Source organism: Scomber scombrus, chromosome 12, assembly GCF_963691925.1.
Source record: "Scomber scombrus chromosome 12, fScoSco1.1, whole genome shotgun sequence".
Taxonomy (NCBI): Eukaryota; Metazoa; Chordata; class Actinopteri; order Scombriformes; family Scombridae; genus Scomber; species Scomber scombrus.
This window is the reverse complement of record NC_084981.1, coordinates 5,144,033-5,164,459: the sequence shown is the minus strand read 5'-3', so window position 1 is coordinate 5,164,459 and position 20,427 is coordinate 5,144,033. Positions and strand designations below refer to the sequence as shown.

Below are 20,427 nucleotides of genomic sequence, written 5' to 3'. Positions count from 1 at the left end.
GAATGTATTTATACCTACAGCAGCAGGGGCGGGTTTATGCCAGATGATCAGACCCGCCCACTAAATCCTGAACACAGAAATCTTGAAACACAGTTTGTGAAGCCTAGCTCCACAATTCAAATCTAAATGGTTGAAATGCTTTTTACACCTTTTTTAGAAATACATTTATGACCTATTTAATGTGTTTAGAAGAAAATGTCTGAATTCACTTTACACGGTCTCAGTAGGGGCCCACAACACACTTTTACCCTGGGGCCCGGTAGTGGGCTAATCCAATCCTGGTCAGACTTTAGCTGGACAGATATATTATTAGTATCATTATACTAACATTCAATCTTTTACTGTATTATAACTGTTGCTCGTTCCACCTACACATAAAACATCTGGCCGACTGCAACAGTTTAACAGTTTTTCTCTAGAGTTTGTCAGAAAGCCTCCATCGTACATTGGGAAACACTACAGAAGAAGCAGGTAGATAAGAAGGTAAATAGTTACAGCATGCACGAGCCATCACAATATAAGTCCTGGAAGGCTTTGACCATCACACACTGTTAACATAACGACAGGATCTCTCACGGAAGTTTGTCTTTAAGTGCAGATTTCCTGAGCTGTGATTGGGCTACTTCCAGAATTTAAAATAACAATCGAGCTTTGTTTTCACTGCTTGGTTGCAGTTTTTATGTATGTATCTGAATGTGTGCCTATGTACGTGTGTGTGTGTGCGTGTGTGCGTGTGTGTGTGAGCACCACAAACACAAACGGTGCATTTACCCTCCGCTTTGTGTCGACTTTTTCTTTGGACCAACACATGTTCATCTGTTTTTCCCCCCAAATATGTTTTTTTTTGTGTGTGTGTGTGTGCAGAGCAGAGTGTGGACAAAGGACTGGGTGTCTGGAGAGGGTGCTGGGGAGGGGAGAAGGGGATGATGGGGTGATGGGTGGGGGACTGGAGGAAAGGATGATGGGTGGGAGTCTGCAGGGGACGGCTGGCTGGCTGGCTGTTTATGGATGTGAGTTTTGCGGGGGGGGGGGCAAAGGTGGGGGTGTGGGTGTGTGTATTCATTTGCATATCAGTCTGCATGTGTCTAAGAACATGCATATACTCGTCTGTGTGTGTGTGTGCGCATTGCCTGCCTGTTCATAGGCTTGTGTGTATGTGTGTGTGTGTGTGTCTTCTTTTGTTTTGCTCTGGGTTGCTGGGTGATGGGACCAGCTGGGAGGGCTGAAGCCATTCACTTCCCTTCTGCTACCCTGAAGGCAGCCAGCAGGGAGGGAGGGAGGAAGAGAGAGAGAGAGAGAGAGCGAGAAAGAGAGAGGGGGTCGAAAGAATGAAACAGAGGAGGAAAAGTGAACCAGAGGTGGATGGGAGGATGTTTACATCTCGTTGAAAAGAAATAGAGAAGGAGCGGTTTCAATAAGCCGAAACAGAAAGAGAGTGACAGTGAAAGCAGAGAGGTGAGGAAGTTCTTAACGCGGCTCGGAATGAATGGAGAGATTCATGAAGGAAGGGGGGGGGGGGGGGGGGGGGGAAAGTGTGTCAGGCTGAATCGTGATAGAGCAGCAAAGCTGACTCAGCCAGTCTGGTCTGGTGTAGGAGGGCAGCAGCAGGAGAAGAAGTAATAGGTTACTCTACATGTAACTAGATTATAGTAATCAGATTACCACAAAAGATGGCAGCTGTTTTCTAGTATATCAACACAAAACGTTTGCATTTAAGAGGACAGGGTGATAAACTGAAAAAAACTGATACCTCAAAACATAAAATAAGATGAAAGTAATCTAATAGCAGAATTTCAAAGTAAAAGAGTTATTCTGCAGTGATCTGATTACAATAAAAGTAGAGAAACTCCTCTGTTTCTGGTTGTGGAGAAATATTGAAAATCTCACATTAATGATTATCAATGATTATTTATTATGACTATTTTAAGGCAATTATTTATTTTAGGACACATTTATTATTTTAAGACAATTAGGATAGTAGGAAGTATCTTGATGATGATTTAAATGAAGAGACATCGCTCATCTGTGTGGAGCCGCTAGATGAAACATGATCAGATCATAGTGTACCATATAAGAGGAATGACATATTACACACAGTATATGTTTAGATACAATTACACATTGGAAAACAGGTGCAGATTATCCAACCTGGGTTTTATTCTGACAGTTGTGTCCATTCTGAAATAGTCTTACTAACTTTGCACTCAGCACATCTGTATTCCAGCAAGTGTAATTCTCATTGGCCGAACTTTGAATTTTCATCAATAAACTCAAATGCTTGAAAGTCCATCCAAAAGTTATCTATGTGCTCTTTGCTTTTGTAAATAACTGTGTAAGAATCAACTTCCATGCATCTTACTGACTAACCAAACCAGCTGCTAACTGTAAACCACCACAAGTCTGCTCCCGAAACCTTTCATACCTCAGAAGATACAAATGAGCTTCACTTTTACTTCCCTTTCCAGTCACTTCCGATTCTTTCTGTGACTTTCTGTTATTTTCCGTTTCATTATACTTAATCGCTAAAATACGAGTTTAAAATGTGATTTGATTACGAACGCAACCTGTTAAGTTATGACTGGCCTGATTTAAAAAAACATATCTTGATCTAACACAGTAGCAGATAAGAGATGATGTTTGATAGGAAGTCTTAAATGTGCTTTTGGTGTTTTATGGTCCAGCGTGGTTGTGTTTTGGCATCAACCTTAAACCTCTGCCTTCCTCTCCAGGCTGACCTTTTTTTTTTTTTTTTACAATCTATCTGACGTTTTTCTTCCAGCTTTTTTCTACATTCTTCTGACTGGATCCCTGATAAAAAACGAGAGAGCAAAAAGCAACGCTAAAGGGGAGAAAGAGAGAGCTCTCTGTGGATCTTTATAGTTTGAAGGTAGAGGAGAGAAGGGGTGAGTGAAAGGAAGCTGCTGCCGGGTGGAAAATCTGAGAGAGGAGAGGAGAGAGAGAGAGAGAGAGAGAGAGAAAGAGAGAAAGACGAACAACCAGCTAAACTGTACTCTCTAGCTCTAGCTGTAGTGTCTCTAAAGCCGAACCGCTGCGGCTGCTGCTTCCTTGTGCCTGACTTGAGAGTCGGCTGGCTTTCTCCCGAAGATTAATGACCTTCCTGTTTTCGGCTACGGTATCTCCCTCCGCAGAGTTTTCTGCTGCAGTTCAGTTTGACTTGGAAGTGCACTTTTAAAAAAGAAAAAGAAAAAGAAAAAAAAATACTGCAGAATTTATTGTTAGAGGCAAGACGGTGAAGGTATGCGGAGGGTGGAGGGGAGAAGAATGCACACACGCACGCATGCAATGATACCAGAATAAGCGAGCAACGGCACTGCACTCTTTCACTATCAGTGCTTTTCTTTCTACTGCTATGACTGTCACCTTTACTGCTAATAACAGCCAGTCTACCATCACTTCCAGTATTACTACTACCATCACCACTACCGCCGTTTCCTCCACTCGCTCACAATGCTTTTAAAGCCACTTCTACACTTCTACTATCATGATTGCACAGTATGGAGCTAGCCTGTGACCCAAATTGCAATTTAAAGAAAAGAAAAGAAAAGAGAAATAGTTTGAATTCTCTTCCGTCAGTGTGTTTTTGTTGAGTTTTCCCCCCCCGGTGGACAGAGGTATCTGTGTCCCATCTACTGCGAGACTATTGGTGAGTTGTCCCACTGGAATGTGTCACACTCACCAGTTTGCTATGGATGAGTACACACACACACACACACACACACACACACACACACACACACACACACACACACACACACACACACACACACACACACACACACACACTCTCATGTATACACACACATTAAAGGGTTAGAGTAAACCTTCTCACATAGCTCCGAGCCAAAAGCAATGAAAACACACATCAGAGTACAGTACTGTATGTGTAAAGATGGTGATTATTATTACAGCGTCTTCACCAGCTGATTTGCACAATATCATCTTCTCCAACTTTTTTATAAAACTTTTATAGAACTGTTTTCACATCAAATGTTTCGACATCCTTAACGTGACATTTTTATACTACCAGTGTGATAAACAGCACGGCGGCGAAAAGTCAGCGAGAGGGAAGAGAAAAACAATTTGTCTCAGAAATGATGAAACAAAGGAAAAACTGAAGAAGGAAAAAAAAAAAGAGGACGCAAATGAAAGGGAGACAGAAAGAAACATAGAGAGAGAGAGAGAGAGACAGAAAGAGAACAACAACTTCTTTCCTGTAAGTCACCTGACACTGGAGGCGTCACACAGCCATGAGTAAATACACCTCCCTCTCCCTCTCTCTCTCTCTCTCTCTCTCTCTCTCTCTCTCTCTCTCTCTCTCTCTCTCTCTGTCTCTCTGTCTCACTGTCTCTCGTCCATGTTCTTCAGTTAATACACAGGCCCTCTTCTTGCGAGATTAAAAGTTTAGTTTGGAGTGCCTTAACTATTTTTCTATTTATGGCCCATCTGTCTAAATTATTCAGTTTACACCCAGAAGAGGGAAGCTTCTTTTGCTTAAGGTGATTTTTTTTTTTTTTTATAAAGGAAAGAATAAATGACAAGTTTCTTTTAAAGAAATCTCTTACTGTCATCAAATCCTATGAAAAGACCAAAACCAACAACACATTAGCCCGTCTACTCAATACTTTCCACCTTCTCCACCCTGTTTGTGGCACCCTATTGGCTCCTACTAAAGACATAAATCTTTATAAATGCTCAAAACAGCTGGACACTGTTGTTTTTTTAAAAGCAAATGTTACTCACACGGGAGTAAATAGTGTGTTTCTAGCTGTGGATTAATACATATTTTGTGCTCCGTCAAGTATTTCCAGTAGCAGGATGGTGTTTGTGAGAATAAGTCAAAATAAACTACAGTGTGTGTGTTCATGGTAATGAAGGAACATGTCACACAAGTGCAACAGTGTGGCTCACTGATGTGTTTTTAATGGTTTTTGGACAAAAGTGGAGCTCCATGGCACAGAGGAATGAGATATATATAAGGGTTGGACTACACGGATAAAGCATGTTAGTTGGATTAGTTCATTGTTGGGTTTAGTCTTTTCATGCATTTGCTAAAAAATAATAAAAGTAAAGAATATCATCAGGCTTATCACATGAAATATGCCTACAGGGAATCTCTTTCTGTCCCTTCCCAATCACTATGAAGAGTCTGACGTATACAGCCGCTGTAGAACGCATCCCAAATAGTTCTGCTAATACCTCGAAAAGAGTTTCTGCTACAACACGCAACATATGCCTAATTACTTAAATCTCCATGACTTTTAATGACGCAGTAAGACGGCAAAAAGCAACTCGTGCAAAAATCCAACTGCTGTGTTGATCCGCTGAGCAAACGTCTGCATTTACAACAACCTGAAGTGTGTTGGTTTTAATGGGGTTGCGTGCCAACTGGTAGAGGTGTGAAGTCACATGGTTGACTATGAGAAACAACAACAACGAAAAAAAGAAAAGAAAAAAAGAAACACTTGTTGATATCCTTGTACGGTCATACAAACAAAATTACTCAGCAGCCTTTTGACTGTAACCTCAAAAGTGATGAATTGTTGAAGTGACTGGAAGGAAACACATTTCAATCATGACATTTAAAAAATGGGAATCAGTCTTAACCTCTTAACCTCTTTGCCCTCAACTTCACTCACAGCTGAGCTATAACTCAGACAACCATGCACAACTTTACCAAATACACAGTGCTGCATGAAACGATAAATTTGGAGCAGTGATTGAAAGTAATTTAAACTGATTTTGACTGATTTTCCCAATAGCGCTTCTATAATCAAAACCGACAGGACATTCCTTTCATCATAAACTATCCCTTTTGTACCACGTGCTGGTACGGCCGTGGTCGCTCATAATATTTTAACACCGGTTATTGCAAGATGATTAATTATATTATAATCCTGGCTCATAAGAAAATTCTGTTCAGATGACAAACTGTCAGTTAAAGTGTTATTGCAGAGGTAATAAAAAGATTGACTAAACTAAAAACCAGTCTGGACAGATCACACAGTGCAGCAGGCCTGTAATCTTTGGATCACACGCTTAGGAAAAGTAAATCATGCATCATGTCATCTTTGTATTCCAGTGATACACACTCTTGGTATACTAGTCATGCACACTCTTTGTATACTAATCATACACACTCTTTGTATACTAGTCAAGCACACTCTTTGTATACTAATCATACACACTCTTTGTATACTAGTCAAGCGCACTCTTTGTATACTAATCATTCACACTTTCTGTATACTAGTGATACACTCTTTGTATACTAGTCATACACATACTTTGTATACTACTGATACACACTCTTTGTATATTAGTCATACACACTCTTTGTATACTAGAGATACACACTCTTTGTATACTAGTGATACACTCTTTGTATACTAGAGATACACACTCTTTGTATACTAGTGATACACACTCTTTGTATACTAGTCATACACATACTTTGTATACTACTGATACACAGTCTTTGTATACTAGTGATACACACTCTTTGTATACTAGAGATACACACTCTTTGTATACTAGTGATACACACTCTTTGTATACTAGTGATACACTCTTTGTATACTAGAGATACACACTCTTTGTATACTAGTGATACACACTATTTGTATACTAGTCATACACATACTTTGTATACTACTCATACACACTCTTTGTATACTAGTCATACACATTCTTTATATACTACTCATACACACTCTTTGTATACTAGTCTTACACACTTTTTTTATACTAGTGATACACACTCTTTGTATACTAGTGATACACACTCTTTGTATACTAGTGATACACACTATTTGTATACTAGTGATACACACTCTTTGTATACTAGTGATACACACTCTTTGTATACTAGTCATACACACTCTTTGTATACTAGTCATACTCACTCTTTGTATACTAGTGATACACACTCTTTGTATACTAGTCATACACACTCTTTGTATACCAGTTGTAACAGTTCAGTGTCTTGAGATAATAAACCTAAAAACTATTAGAAAACAATATTCTTTGTGTGTGTGGAAGGGTTGCGTAGTGTTTGGCTTTTTGTCAGAAATGGATGGAGACAGTGGAGAGAACAGGAAGTCCATGCGAAAGATACACAACATCCCATCTTCAGTCCACCAAGTTGCCTCCCAAACACACTGAACAGTTTCTTCTGCAGCACCAGGGCCTGTATTACTATTGACTGTTGAGTTCAATCAGCTGTTTTAAAGAAAAACCGTGACCATCCTCTGAAAATACAATACATGTTTGTTCTCTTTGGATGCTTGTTGGCCTCGCTGAACATATCCATATACTATAAAGACTTCCTTCAAGTAGCTGTTTGTTTAAATGCTCACTAATAGTGAGGAGGTTGTGAGCACATTTTGGGAGCATATTTGACTAAAATGGCAGAGCTGCAGGAGGCCGACTTGCTTTGCTTACTTGTACTTCCCCTTTTTGAAGTGTGTGTGAGTCGAGGCACTTCACAAGTGTTTGAAGTCTCAATGAAATGAGAAGAAAGGACGACGGAGAGATGTGTAGTAGAGGGGAGGGGGGGGCAGACGAATGGAGGGAGTCCACTTCACACACTGAAGCGCTCTGTCCAGCTTTGTGTGTGTGTGTGTGTGTGTGTGTGTGTGTGTGTGTGTGTGTGTGTTTGTGTAGGGATGGGGGGCTTTGTATTAATTACAACAGTATAGTTCAAATACTGTATGCTGTATCAAGGATATACCATTCCTGTGTGTGTGTGTGTGTGTGTGTGTGTGTGTGTGTGTGTGTGTGTGTGTGTGTGTGTGTGTGTGTGTGTGTGTGTGTGTGTGTGTGTCTGTGTCTGTGGTTGGGGTGTGTGTGTGTGTGTTTGGGGGGGGGCTGTATGGGACAGAGAATGGGAGTGATGGACACTAATAAAGAGACTGACAAAGAGACAAAGAGAGAGAAAAGGAGGAGGTAGAGACAAAGAGAAGGAGTGAGAATGGGAAAGAAAGCAGATGGGTGTTTTTGGTGTGGAGCCCTTCCCCTCCCTCCCCTCCCTCCTTGTCTACCCCTCTCTCTCTCTCTCTTTTTCCCTCTCTCTTACCATGTTGGGCTGCTGTGCCACGCCCTCTGATCCTCTTCACACACACACACACACACACACACACACACCCCACTCCCTAAAACCTGCCAGCACACATGGATGTCCTGACAGTTTTTTTTTACCGTAAAAGCTTCACGACCAGATGTCTTTTAAAATACAAACTCAATATGAGATCATGTGACATTTATATAAAAGGTGAAATCGGCCAACCTGTGCAGCAAAGATTCCCTTTTCACATGTGATGCAACCTTTTCATTGCAGTCATTAACTTTAACTTCCTCTAAAAGCTTCACCCTTCAAACAAACATATACAGGGTGCTTTTTTTGTATTAGATGTCCATTCATGGGGTGCAAAAGTAATAATAACATGGGGACAAAATATTAGACATGTGCAATATAATGCTTAATATACCACCTACATATGTAAATGACCTCAAAACTTACCACTGAGTTGAATCAACAGCTACTTCCAACAGTCTAAAAAGAAACCGAACGTTATTAGTTTCACTTATATGTAGGTGGCATTGCCTTAGAGATGTTCCTAATATTGTGTCCACCCCCTCTACAGTACAATCAACTGCTTTTTCAGATACGCATATCTCATTATCCAGTGGTGTCTGTTGATTATGGATTCAGATTTCAAAGGGGCAATCCAGTAATTCAGTACTGCTCTTCGGTTAAGTCTTACAAGAGACAGATTAAAAGAGGAACGGCAGAGATCAATACGTCCTGCTGTAGGTCAAGCTCCTAAAACACTGGACACTAAACACACTTTCTACTAGAAACTGTGTGTTACTCAATTCAGTGATGTCACTTGTGTCTCACATTTTAACCAAGTTCCTCCAGAGCCACAGGAACACACTGTACAGCTGTTTTTTTCACAGGCTGAGTAACAAGCAAACCGATCTGAAGAAATCTGTAGTTAGTATAACAGCTAATATCTTTATGTGTCTCTTGATCACAGCTGCTTAATACTCCGCATATGAAAGTGCTCTTGTACATCCATCTTTGCGAGGGTTAATTTGAGATGCTCGACATTGATACGACATTTTGGTTGGTCATAGTTCAGTTTAGTCATACGATCCTGATGATAAAGATAAGCTCATGAGGCGTCAATGAGGGTCGAAGTAAGTTCGTATGAGTTCGATAGAAGCGACTTCAAAAGGCGTGATGTGAGAAAAAGGTGTTAAAAGTTCAAGTAAAAATAGTAGTAGTAGTAGAAGCAGGAACAGTATTGAGAGCGGCTGTAGAGGTGAGACAATGATGGTAATAACAGTGGTTATAGTACTAGCAGAAACAGTACTAACAAAAGTGGTTGTAATGGATCACGATACTACTTACTTAATGCTAATAATGCAAAGTTGCCAGTCAAATACACAATAAAGAACTTAATAAATACATTATTCACATTAACGATAAATGATGATGAGTAATGATGAGTAACACACACGCACACACACACACACACGCACACAAGGGGAATGAATCAATCATTCCAGTTGCGTGTGTGTGTCATCATGGCATTTTTCTGCTCCTCTGTCTGTGTGAATTTATAGATCGTGATGATATTAAAAAAAGCATTGTGTGTCGACACAGTGTGTAAAAATGGAAGAGGATGGTCAGAGGACTAATTCTGGAAATAGTCGTAATGCTGTGAGTTACCACCCAAAGGTGCAACAACAGGGAGACCGGGTGGGAGCAACAAGTAGCCTCACGTACTGGGACGGGGGTGGGGAAGAGGGTGGGGAAGAGGGTGGGATCGGTGAAACGCACCGTGAGTCAGGTTCACCCTGATAGTGACACACATGCTAATACATGCACGGAGTAACGTAGACCTGAAAGAGAGAGAGAGAACAGAGAGAGAAGTATGAAGCATTTACTGGTTATTGGAGACTTCATGCTGCTGTAGATTCTGCTGATTATGTTACATTTTCAGAGTGCATGCTTGGAAATAATCATTTCTTTGTTGTCTGATTGCACAAACTGTTGCTTATTTTTAGTTGTGGCAGTGAAGTCTCTGAGTCCAACATAAATGAAATGAAATGAAAGAACGGAATGGGTGGAAAATGCTGGAAAAGAAAGATAGAGGCAGATGCAAGGATGAGGCAACAGCAAAAAAAAAAAAAAAAAAAACACACAAGAAAGAAAAAGGAACAGGCAGATTTTACACACACACAGAAGGAAATAAAAGAAGAGTGAGGGAGAAATAAAGACAGATAGATAAAGAGAGGGAGGGAGGGATGTTGTGGGTGCAGCTCTCCAGTTGGTGTTGCTATGGCCCTGCCCTCACTGCTCACTGAGCCATTTCCTGTTTTTGACCTGAAATCTTTATTTAGAGCCATTCCTCCTCGCTGCTCGGCATTCATGACTCAACTCAGAGTCCAGCGAGATGAACACAGGACTAAAATCAGATCTCCATTCACCACTGAACCTACATATGCACGCATGTATAGAACTAACCCCTGCTAACCCGCCTGTTACTCGAGCCTTACTCAAGCTGAGGCTTCATTCAGGTTCAACTGCGTGCGTGAATATTTGATACCAAGAGATTAAGACTCTGCTTTGTCAGGAATGACAGAATACTCCTGTTTTTTTATTATTTGAGCACCAGTTTCCATTGGCTCTGTTACCTATTGAGTCATTTTTTTAGCCTTTTACTTAAACAGGCCTGATTACAGCTTTTTATAAAATGGCAAAATTTCACTGCAAATTAATTTTTTCCCTAAGGAATTGCAGAGAATAGCAGATTCACTTCGAGGACTGAAATATATCTGTCGGAAGTTTCGGCTTTGAGTTCAATTTTGGTGTACAAATTGGCGCCTTTGAACACCGGCAACCCGTCTTGACATTGCTGAGCTCTGAGGGAGTCGGGGAGTCACAAATGGATTACTGATATATCGTAGCTTCTTAGCCGTGTTGCATCATCTGATTTGATTTGAACCCTCTTCTTTCAGAGTAGAAAGTGTTCCACCTAACAGGAACATTTTGCAGACGCTTATGAGCTAGAAGCCGCGGTCCTAACTTCTCTTTTGAATAAACTTTTCAGAACTTATTATTCCGTTAGCCACCAAGCTAACGAACTTTCAGACTTTTTTCCCCCCCATCTTTAATAAAACTCTTTATTGAAGGAAATGGTGTACAGTCATGAGATTAGATGCCAGGAAGGGGTAAATAACACAGTATAGAATGTTCTAGCCAGCGCTGTGAGTAATCATCACATCACCTAACCGCAATAACCAAATATTTCATGAAGACTTGTGGATACATTTCAGCGTGCCTCTTTCTGGTGTGACAAGGAGAGTTTTAGTGGACCATGACATCCAAAAGGTTGTTTGTCCAACAGTTTGGTTGTGTAAACCCTGGAGTAGATGGAAATATGTGTGACGGCAAGTTGATCAAAGCCCGCCTGGAGAATAGGCAGCTTGTCTGTACAAATAGGAAGACTCGTATTGTTTGTTTGAGCGTATCAGTGCACAACTGGGTGAGTGTGCAGCAGGGGGCATCGTGGGGGCACAAACGGTCCGAAATGCCCGTTTTCCACCCCAGGATGCTCCACTGGTGTTTTTGTCTGCCCTTGATAGACTCTGCTGGGTTTTGTTTCAGTTTACCGGACATCACTCTGCCATCTGCTGCTTCACTAACCAGCCAAACGGCACCATCAGTCCAGTGGACACTTCTGTGACCACTCACTATTCTTCTGTTAGTAAAAAGGGTGAATAAATGATTCAAGTTTTCACTATGTCAGAGTGGAAAACGCTGAACACTGAATAAGAGGCATGAAAATTAAAATCATAAGGCTATTATAAAAGCACTGGTGAGAGTTACAGCTCTGAACATGAACATAACTTTGACTTTACTGTTTAAAAATGCCTGTTTATGTTGTTCATGTTTAATTATCTAGTCTTATATAGAGGTATGGAAAAAATGAGCTAAAATGTTCCATTTTTTTACCGATTGCATACACACTGAGAGTGATTGCTTAGACAGAAGCATCATAACCTTAACTTTTCTAACCGTGCCTTAAACAAACACATATTCTGCTTTGAACTTTGTTTGCAATTCTGCAACACACTTCTTGCTAAAACTACACACAGTTTCTTACATAAGACGCTTCATTCAAATCTCTTGTAATCGTTGGGAAAACAGTTCTATTCAAAATGCAACTGCTATACTAATTGAACGCCAATCAGTCAGAGCCTTAGCACTACAAATAGACGTCAGGTAAGCTCACTGCTTTTGTGAGGACTTTGCAAACATGGAGACAGTGAAAGCGAGAGGAAGAGGAAGAGAGGGAGAAGTGGGAGGAAGACGAGGAACAGAACAAAGAAGAGGACCCTTCAATAGACGAAGACGTATTTCTGACGACAATAAGGCCTCTTTGGTGGACCATGTCATATATCATGGCCTGATGATAAGGGAGACTGGGCAGAGAGTCCAGTCTAACCTGAGTCATTACATGGCAGCATCCATAATCTGGACATTTGGACTGCAGAACAGGTTTGTCTTCAACTTTCTACACTAGACTGTACCTGTGTAGTTGTTGCACATCATTCTGCATCACAGTACAATAAAACCTAAAATTGACCTACAGTATTAGATCTATACTCCTCATTGAACAAACAGTAGTTATAGTGCTATGAAGTATATGTTTTGTGTACAGTATGATAGTACAGCATGTCAAAAATGAACCTAACCGATCATATTCTTGCATTTTCTACAGAACAGCCAGACGACCTCCTGAGCTGAAACATCTGTTTTACCCATGAACTGGAACGGACCGTCGTCAATACAGTGTTGGCAAACAATACCGTCCACGTACATCAACTATTAGAACACATCATTGCAGATCACAAAACATTCCATAATAGCAGAGTGTCAGTATATCGACAGTCTGCTGCATCAACGCCAACTTTCAAAGTAGCTGTACAGGGTTTCAGCATTAGAGTCAAAGACCTTTGCTATGACTGTGTGCAAATCAGTATCTCTATACTGTACTGTAACACAGTAATGGCAGTAGACTGTGTCCTATTGGCACTCCACACATACATATAGACAAAGCAGTATGTGACCTAGGCAGGTGCAGGTGTCCACCCCAACCCCCCCCCCCCCCCCCCCCCCCCCCCCCTTATGAGAAGATATAGACATTGTAGTCCTTTGTTTTTAGTTACACCATATTCACAGTACAGTGTGTGCATTTGCCATTAGAGATGCAGCTGCAAGGCCTCGTGAGTTCATTTTCATCGATGAAGCCAGATTCAATCTAGTTAAAACCAGGCAGGGCCAAAATGTTATGGGACAAAGAGCCGTTGTGAATGGTTGGGCAGCGTATGTGCTGCCATTAGTCTGCAAGGAGTTCTCCATCACCATGCCATCCTAGGTCCCCATAATACTGCACACATAATCACATTTGTGGATGCCCTAAATAATGCAGTTGTACAGGAATGGACCAGAGCAAACCCAGGGTTGTTGTTATCTGGGATCATGTTAGTGTCCACCGGGCCGCTCTGGTCCAGGACTGGTTTACCTACCACAATAACTTCACAGATATATATACTTCACGGAATTGGCATTGGAACGTGTACGACCGCCAACCACATGCCCACCTGGGCCTTCTACAAGCAATTGAAGAGGCTTGTAGAGACACTGAGTTAGGGGTCAGTACAGGGTTTCATACTGCATACAAGGTGGTATTTTCCTTGCTGCCTAGCCAGGGATGACATTGCTTTTGATGTAGATGAAACCATATCATTACAGAAGACAGGAGCTGTAAACCATCCGTCACCATCCTTTACAGTCCCTCGCAATACTATTTTTTTGTTTAGCATTGCACTGTGATTGAACCTGAATTATTTTGTGTCCATGAGTTTACAGTAACATATTGTATTGATTACTGGACTGTAATTCTACTATTCTTTGTTTTTTTTTTTGTTGCAATGTTAAAGAATGGCAAAGACTTTCTATTTTTGTGTTGACTGAAATGTGAGTGCTGGAACAATCCTGCACAGAAGCCTGTATGAGAAAATTAAAAAGGTATACAAAGTACTAGAGACAGCAGTGTTTTGTGTGTAAATGACAAAAGTGTGTTGTTGCTGCTTTAAAGAGTAATTGTGATGTATGTTTGTATCATTTTGTTGCAAAAATGGCACTTTGTAAAAAAAAAAAAATGATAGTTGGGTTTTGATTGCAGATTCAATTTTGACACAGTAGTGAGATGTTTAGTCTACCTCCAAATGTTGTGTCTTATTTGGCTTGTGTGTAGAGTTGTGACACAATGAGCCAAATTCCGCAACAAGTGTGTAAGCAATCGCAAAAAAACTGTAACAGAACATGCTGTGTGTGTATGTATGTATGTATGTGTGTGTGTGTGTGTGCGTGTGTGTGTGCGTGGGTGTGTGTGTATATATGTGTGTGTGTGGGCGGAGTAAAGCTATCGACGTCACCTCTCCGGGCAGCTGCTCGGTTTCAGTTTCTCCTGCTGCCTTCACGTGCTCCTCGTAAACCTACTGGCCATTACAAAATGGATTCTGTCACAGTTCCTAATCGCGCTGCTCTTTCACTGATAAGCATATAAAAACAAAAAGAAAAATAGTGACTACCTCATGCATGAAATATGAGTTATAAGTGAGAAAAAAGCTTTAGTGTACCTGTGGAATAGAAATAAATTCAAGGCTCAAGTCTGCAGCTGTTGCCTTCAGGTCCCACAGACTTCAGAGGAATGCATCTGCACAAGATGGTTTCACACACAAAAAGTTCAACACAGACTGGAGCTTGAATGAAGGCTAATTGGTTGATTGATTAGTTGGTTGATTAATTGGACTTTGAACATAAAATAATTGACTTTCAGTTGGCAGATGTGTTTGTCTAAAGAGACTTACTTTAAGTGCATTCAAACTCAAAAGGAAAAAGAGGTAAATGTCACCAAAAACTGGAAGTGCAGCTCGCCCAAGTAACCCACAAAGTGCTGCTCATGCCCTTTTTAAATAAATGAGACTGAACTGTGCATTTTTGGCTAAAGGCTATTGTCTAATACGTTTTTTAATTTCTTTCCGTCACGCAAATTGTTACATCTTAGTGAGCTCTCAGATATTTATATTTAGGATTTACCAGGTGCCATACATTATATATTACACAGTCATTATAATTCAACCTGGTTATTACAAACCAAAATTGACATATTTCCGTCCTATTTTCTGTGTGACCTCTTTCCGCCTGAAGTCACAGTTAACCGCGGGACTTTGACCTGGCAGCGCGGACTCGGCAGGCCTCGTCTGTCTGACTGCGTGCTGCGGCTCGTGAAGGCAGCAGCTCCAGTGAGCGGAGCGCAGGCAGTTTCTCCTCCTATCAGCGCCATTGTGAGACTGAGTCTCCGGGAGCGAGGACGGCTTGTTTTTTCATAGCCGACAGGACTGTTTAAATCCCCTCCTCCTCCTCCCTTCTCATCCATGTTCCTCTTTCAAACTCCGGTGGACCTGGACACGGTAAGACACCGTTTATATTTATTTATTTGTTAAAGAAGCTAAAGAAAAAATAGTCCGGCGCGGCAGTGTGTGTTACCTGTAATGAGTGATAGACATGGTGAAGGCTGCTGCTTTCAGTAGTGCTGTGTGTGGGTTAGAGGAGGTCTTGTTGGGGAAAGTTTTCGTATTAAACGGATACTATCTGATAATAACCGACCCCCACTATCTCTGCCTGACAAAAACTCATCACAGTTTCCACTTTCTAGTTCATTACTGCTGAGAAACGTCTGTCTGATAAACTTTTTTATTTCAGCCGAAACACATCGACTGCTTCTCAGAAATACTCCCAGTCGTCGGCACACACTGCTATATTCAAAAAAACTCCACTTTTCTATTCTAAAATATCTAAAAGTAACGTCTAAAATGATTCAAAACGACCTAGATACGTGCAAATAATCGTGCAAAAGTCTAATATGTAAACAAAATTCATTTTAAAATGTATTTAAAGACAGCTATAGTATCATATTGAAGTGTACATACTGGAAGACGCGTTGTCAACAGTGTGTAAGATGCGTTCACAAGCACTCGTGCTGTGTGTGTGATTTCATTTTCGTTGACCTTCTGTATGGAAGCTCGCTTGTGTTCCACCTGTAAAGGTACTGTGAAGGCGGTGAAGTGGTGTTTCTGCAGTGTACGTGAAGTGATTTGGTCTCCGGTGTGGGACCGTCTCAGTCAGCTCAGTGAGGCTGTTGTGGTGAGTCCGAGGGGCCCCTCTTGTTTCGTAACACCCACAACACACCACAGCACAGCACAGTCAGCCTTTACAATGACAGCAGCTTCTTCTACTCCTGTGGGCTCTTCACACCCTGTGACCTACGAGCTTGCACCTATGTCATATCACAGGTGTCTTTTTTTTTTTTCTCAGAAGAGAGTAGGGGGAGACACAAGACGACCATGAAGAAGACCGCATAGCCGTGTTTGATGAAGAGCTGAACCCTCTGTGTGAAGAGGTAGACAGGTGTGATGCAGAGTTATACAACTGGCAGTGCTGTGGATGACCAGATAACCACAGCGAGGAGAGGAGAAGCTGTGATTATGTCTAATTGGGGGAACCCCCCCCCCGGGAGATTCCCAGAGTCCAAATTGAAAAATATTGATTTTAAATTCTAGTGGAACATTTCCAGCTAAAATATTAACAGTCTACAGCTGAGATTATGTCAACAAAATGCTCCAATCCGCTCCCTGATCTTCATTTAGCAGCCAGTTTTCCCTCCAAATCCCTTAAATTTCCTCCTAGCTTCACTGCTGGTATGCTGAGCTTGGAGGACATGTTCAAATTTAGGAGCAGTGTATATTTAACACATATCCTCACAGGCTAGTTTAATAGAAACATATAGGAAGCAATAAGAGAGGTGACAGCTGCAGGGATTTTATTGTCAATTTCAAAGGCTTGAAATCAATGATATGCGAGTTGTGTTGCACTGTGAGGAAGGAATGCAGGCTGCTCTATAATGTACACGTTCAGCAGCTGAGTTCCTATACGTAGCAATAGTCATAAGGCTTCCAGTGCAGCAAGCAAAGCTAGGTTCACCAGGATTATACTTAAGTAATAAGGGTGCTGCCGGCACAAAAAATGATGACACCGGCAGCACTGAAACACACTCTGCCGTAACAAGGTGAGCAATGTGGTAATAAGGCAGATACTGCTGTGATACCACGGGCTGCTGCAGTAATAAGGCAGATATATATACTGCAGTAATAAGGCGGGTACTACTACCACCACACACACACACACCCAGTGACCAGGCGCATCGACGCTGGAGGTTTCTCCAGTTTCCGAAGGCTCCGTCGCTCGGAAGTGTCAAGCTGTGCTCCCCCCACACACACACACCGAAGAGGCTCGGTGGAGGGAGTGCGGAGCGCTCGACGGCATGTAGACACGTCTGCTGACCTAAATCTGCTCTCTTCTTCTGCCTTTTATTTATAGACTTAAGTGTGTGTGTGTGTGTGTTTGTGAGAGAGAGAGAGAGAGAGAGGGAGAAAAAGAGAGAGTGAAGAAGTGTTTGTGTGTTTTTGTATGGATTCACTGCTGACCAAAAATCTGAGATGGACAGTCACCTTATTTTACATCATGTTTTACATAGATTCACACTTAGCCTACTTATGAGGACTATGGACGTCACTGAAAACCATCACAAAGTAGAAGTGAAGCCATAGATTGAAGCACCTGTCAGGTGTGCTTCCTGCTGCAGCTGTGATCACAGGTTGGATCATTGCTTGAACATGTGCACTAAGTTGCCAGTTCATTATTTACACATAGCTAAACATTATGCAGTCTAACACAGCAACCCTGAAATAAAGCCTAAAATTCCAGAACCCAAAAATTACCTTTTTTTTTCACATTTTACAAAGAAAAGCATCAAGTAGTGACATTTGACTGTTCAATTTTGACACATTTGCTGCGAAAATACCAAAAATAATAATTTATTAATCAACATGCTTATTAATTATTACACAATTTATTAACCAACTAATAGTTTCAGCTCTCAAGTGGCGTCTGACTGTAGTTTTATCATGAAAAAAAGGGCTTGTCAAGTCAGTGACTGTGACCTTTGCACTCAGTCCTCGCTCCCTCACACTGCTGTAATGTTGATCATCTGAACCAGAGTGTGTGCGATCAGTCTCCAAACTGTCTGCATACACCTTATCAAGCTATTCAAATACTGTACATACTGTAAATCAGCTGCAGAAAGCTGTTCAGCCAATGTTAATGCAGTTTATCATCCATAAAAACACACCCTCAGCTCACTTTTATTTTGAAAGAGATATCTGCGCCTTATTCAGAATCGTCCACACGTCACTCAAACACACACTCCTAACCTCAGCTTCACACACCAGTATGTCTTCATTAATGGGACGCTGCATGTTGCGCAGTAGAAGCTGGGGGCAAGGTGTTTTGTAACCGCGTCTGTCATTATGTAAGAAGATCGTAGTGAATTCCCAGTCTGATACCCAGCTGACCTGTGTCATGTGAGCGTTTATGATCACTATGAAGGAAAACACACACACAAGCACACCCACTCACGAGCATGAGTACGGACATTGTTACCAGCCGTGTGATTGGCTTATTTATTTTGCTTTCGACTCTTCTCTCACTATTTGTCTGTTGCTGTTGTTGTTGTTGTCGTGGTTCCACAGCAGCACCTCTCAACGTGTTTTGGCACATTTCAACCTGAAAGTGTGTTTGGGATCAACAGTGTGGGGCTAACACTAATCTAACTCCAGGCTAGATTACAACTTGTAGTCATGACAACAGATTCAATTGACCATTATTCAACATCACTTGTGTGAGCTGTAACTTGATTTTTCTTAATGATAAGTAACTTTAATGATGTCACTTCAGTGTTTCAGGTTTTGGAGCAGCTGTTGGAGAAAAGACACACCTTTTCCTGTTGGAGGGAATCTTTTTTTCTTTTTTTAAATACTTTATTTATTGTCATCATTTGATTTTATGCATCATGCACATGTAATGTAAGCTACATAGTGATGACAACATTATTTGTCAACATAAGTCATGTGATTAGGTGTGTCAGTCAGTGATACAACATAATAACAATTCACTAATATGGCATTTAGTTCAAGTAAATCAGTACAGATATAAATTATTACAACATATTATAGTCATTTTAATTGCATATAGAATTCATAGACAAATTTAAATATAAATAATAATAAAATGAAGAAATAATCAAAATAAAATAATAATAAAATAAAAGCTAGTCAAATATTAATAAATACATTTTTTCTAAATTATTAAAAAAATAATAAATAATAATAAAATAAAAACTAATAAAAGATAATTAAATAATGTAAAGATAATATATAATAAATAATAGTGATAATAAAATGAACACATATTAATAAAAACAATATTTTAAAATGATTTTAAAAAATCAACTTTGATTTTATTTCATATTTAAACGTGTGCTTGTTGTATGCCATAGGTCTATAGGTTTTTCAGGGTTTCCATCTACCTCAAAAGATCAGCAAGCAAGAACCCTAACCCTTTCAAAATAAAATACAAAAATAAAGGAAGAAGAGTCAAAACAAAATAAAACATTTCCAACACAAAACCCCCCCCCCCCCACAACCAAAACATACAGGGCCTTATTCAAATAAAGCTACATATGGTGTCCCCTGTCCCGTGCAACAGAGCAAGTTTAAGATTTCAGGGGGGAAATATTTGGGGAGTTTTTTTTCATCACGATCTTCATGAATACGAGGCGTGATGGTGCAAGAGGTCGTAAAGCTGTAGTAAAACAGTATTATAGTAGTAGATGTAGCTGCGGCCGCGTGTGATATAGCAGTAGTAGCAGCGGGAGAAACAGTAGTAGTAGTTGTAGCTATCGTCATGCTGTAACTGTATCTTAAGTTGTGTGTGTGTGTGTGGAAACTGCTGCTATTGAGCGCAGCAGGGTCTGGTCAGGAGAGCACTACAACGCACTATCTCTTCCTCTGGGTTTTGTCTGGAATGTGTTTACTAGTTCGACATTGTGTGTGTATGTGCGCGCGTGCGTGCGTGCGTGCGTGTGTGTGTGTGTGAGTTGGACAGTGTCGTCCTCATGTGCAGAGCTGGATGCATTATAGCGAGGAGGAACCAAACTGCATACTGTAACGATATGACAGAGTATGCATACAGCACAGCGCTACCTGCAGCAGTGTAGCACGTGTGTGTGTGCATGTGTGTGTGTGTGTGTGTGTGTGTGTGTGCATGTGTGTGTCCATACTTTGTGCATCCAGAGAACCTGAAATAGCCCTAGATGTGGAGGTGAAGGGGGGAGGGGTGGATGTGCAGCTCAGGCATGGAAACCAGCATAT

At 40.9% G+C, this 20,427-nt stretch overlaps 1 protein-coding gene across 2 annotated transcripts in view; it reads left to right on the top strand.

Annotated features, from left to right (window-relative positions):
* Positions 1-20,427, top strand: part of sertad2b (SERTA domain containing 2b) — a 43,324-nt gene that overhangs the window by 10,381 nt on the left and 12,516 nt on the right. The window contains exon 1 of one of the 2 annotated variants that reach the window (XM_062430937.1): positions 15,465-15,570. The exons of the other annotated variant lie outside the window; for it this stretch is intronic. The gene's annotated coding sequence lies outside the window, so the exon portion shown is untranslated. Of the gene's footprint in view, positions 1-15,464; positions 15,571-20,427 lie in introns of those variants that run through there. 2 annotated transcript variants of the gene reach the window in all.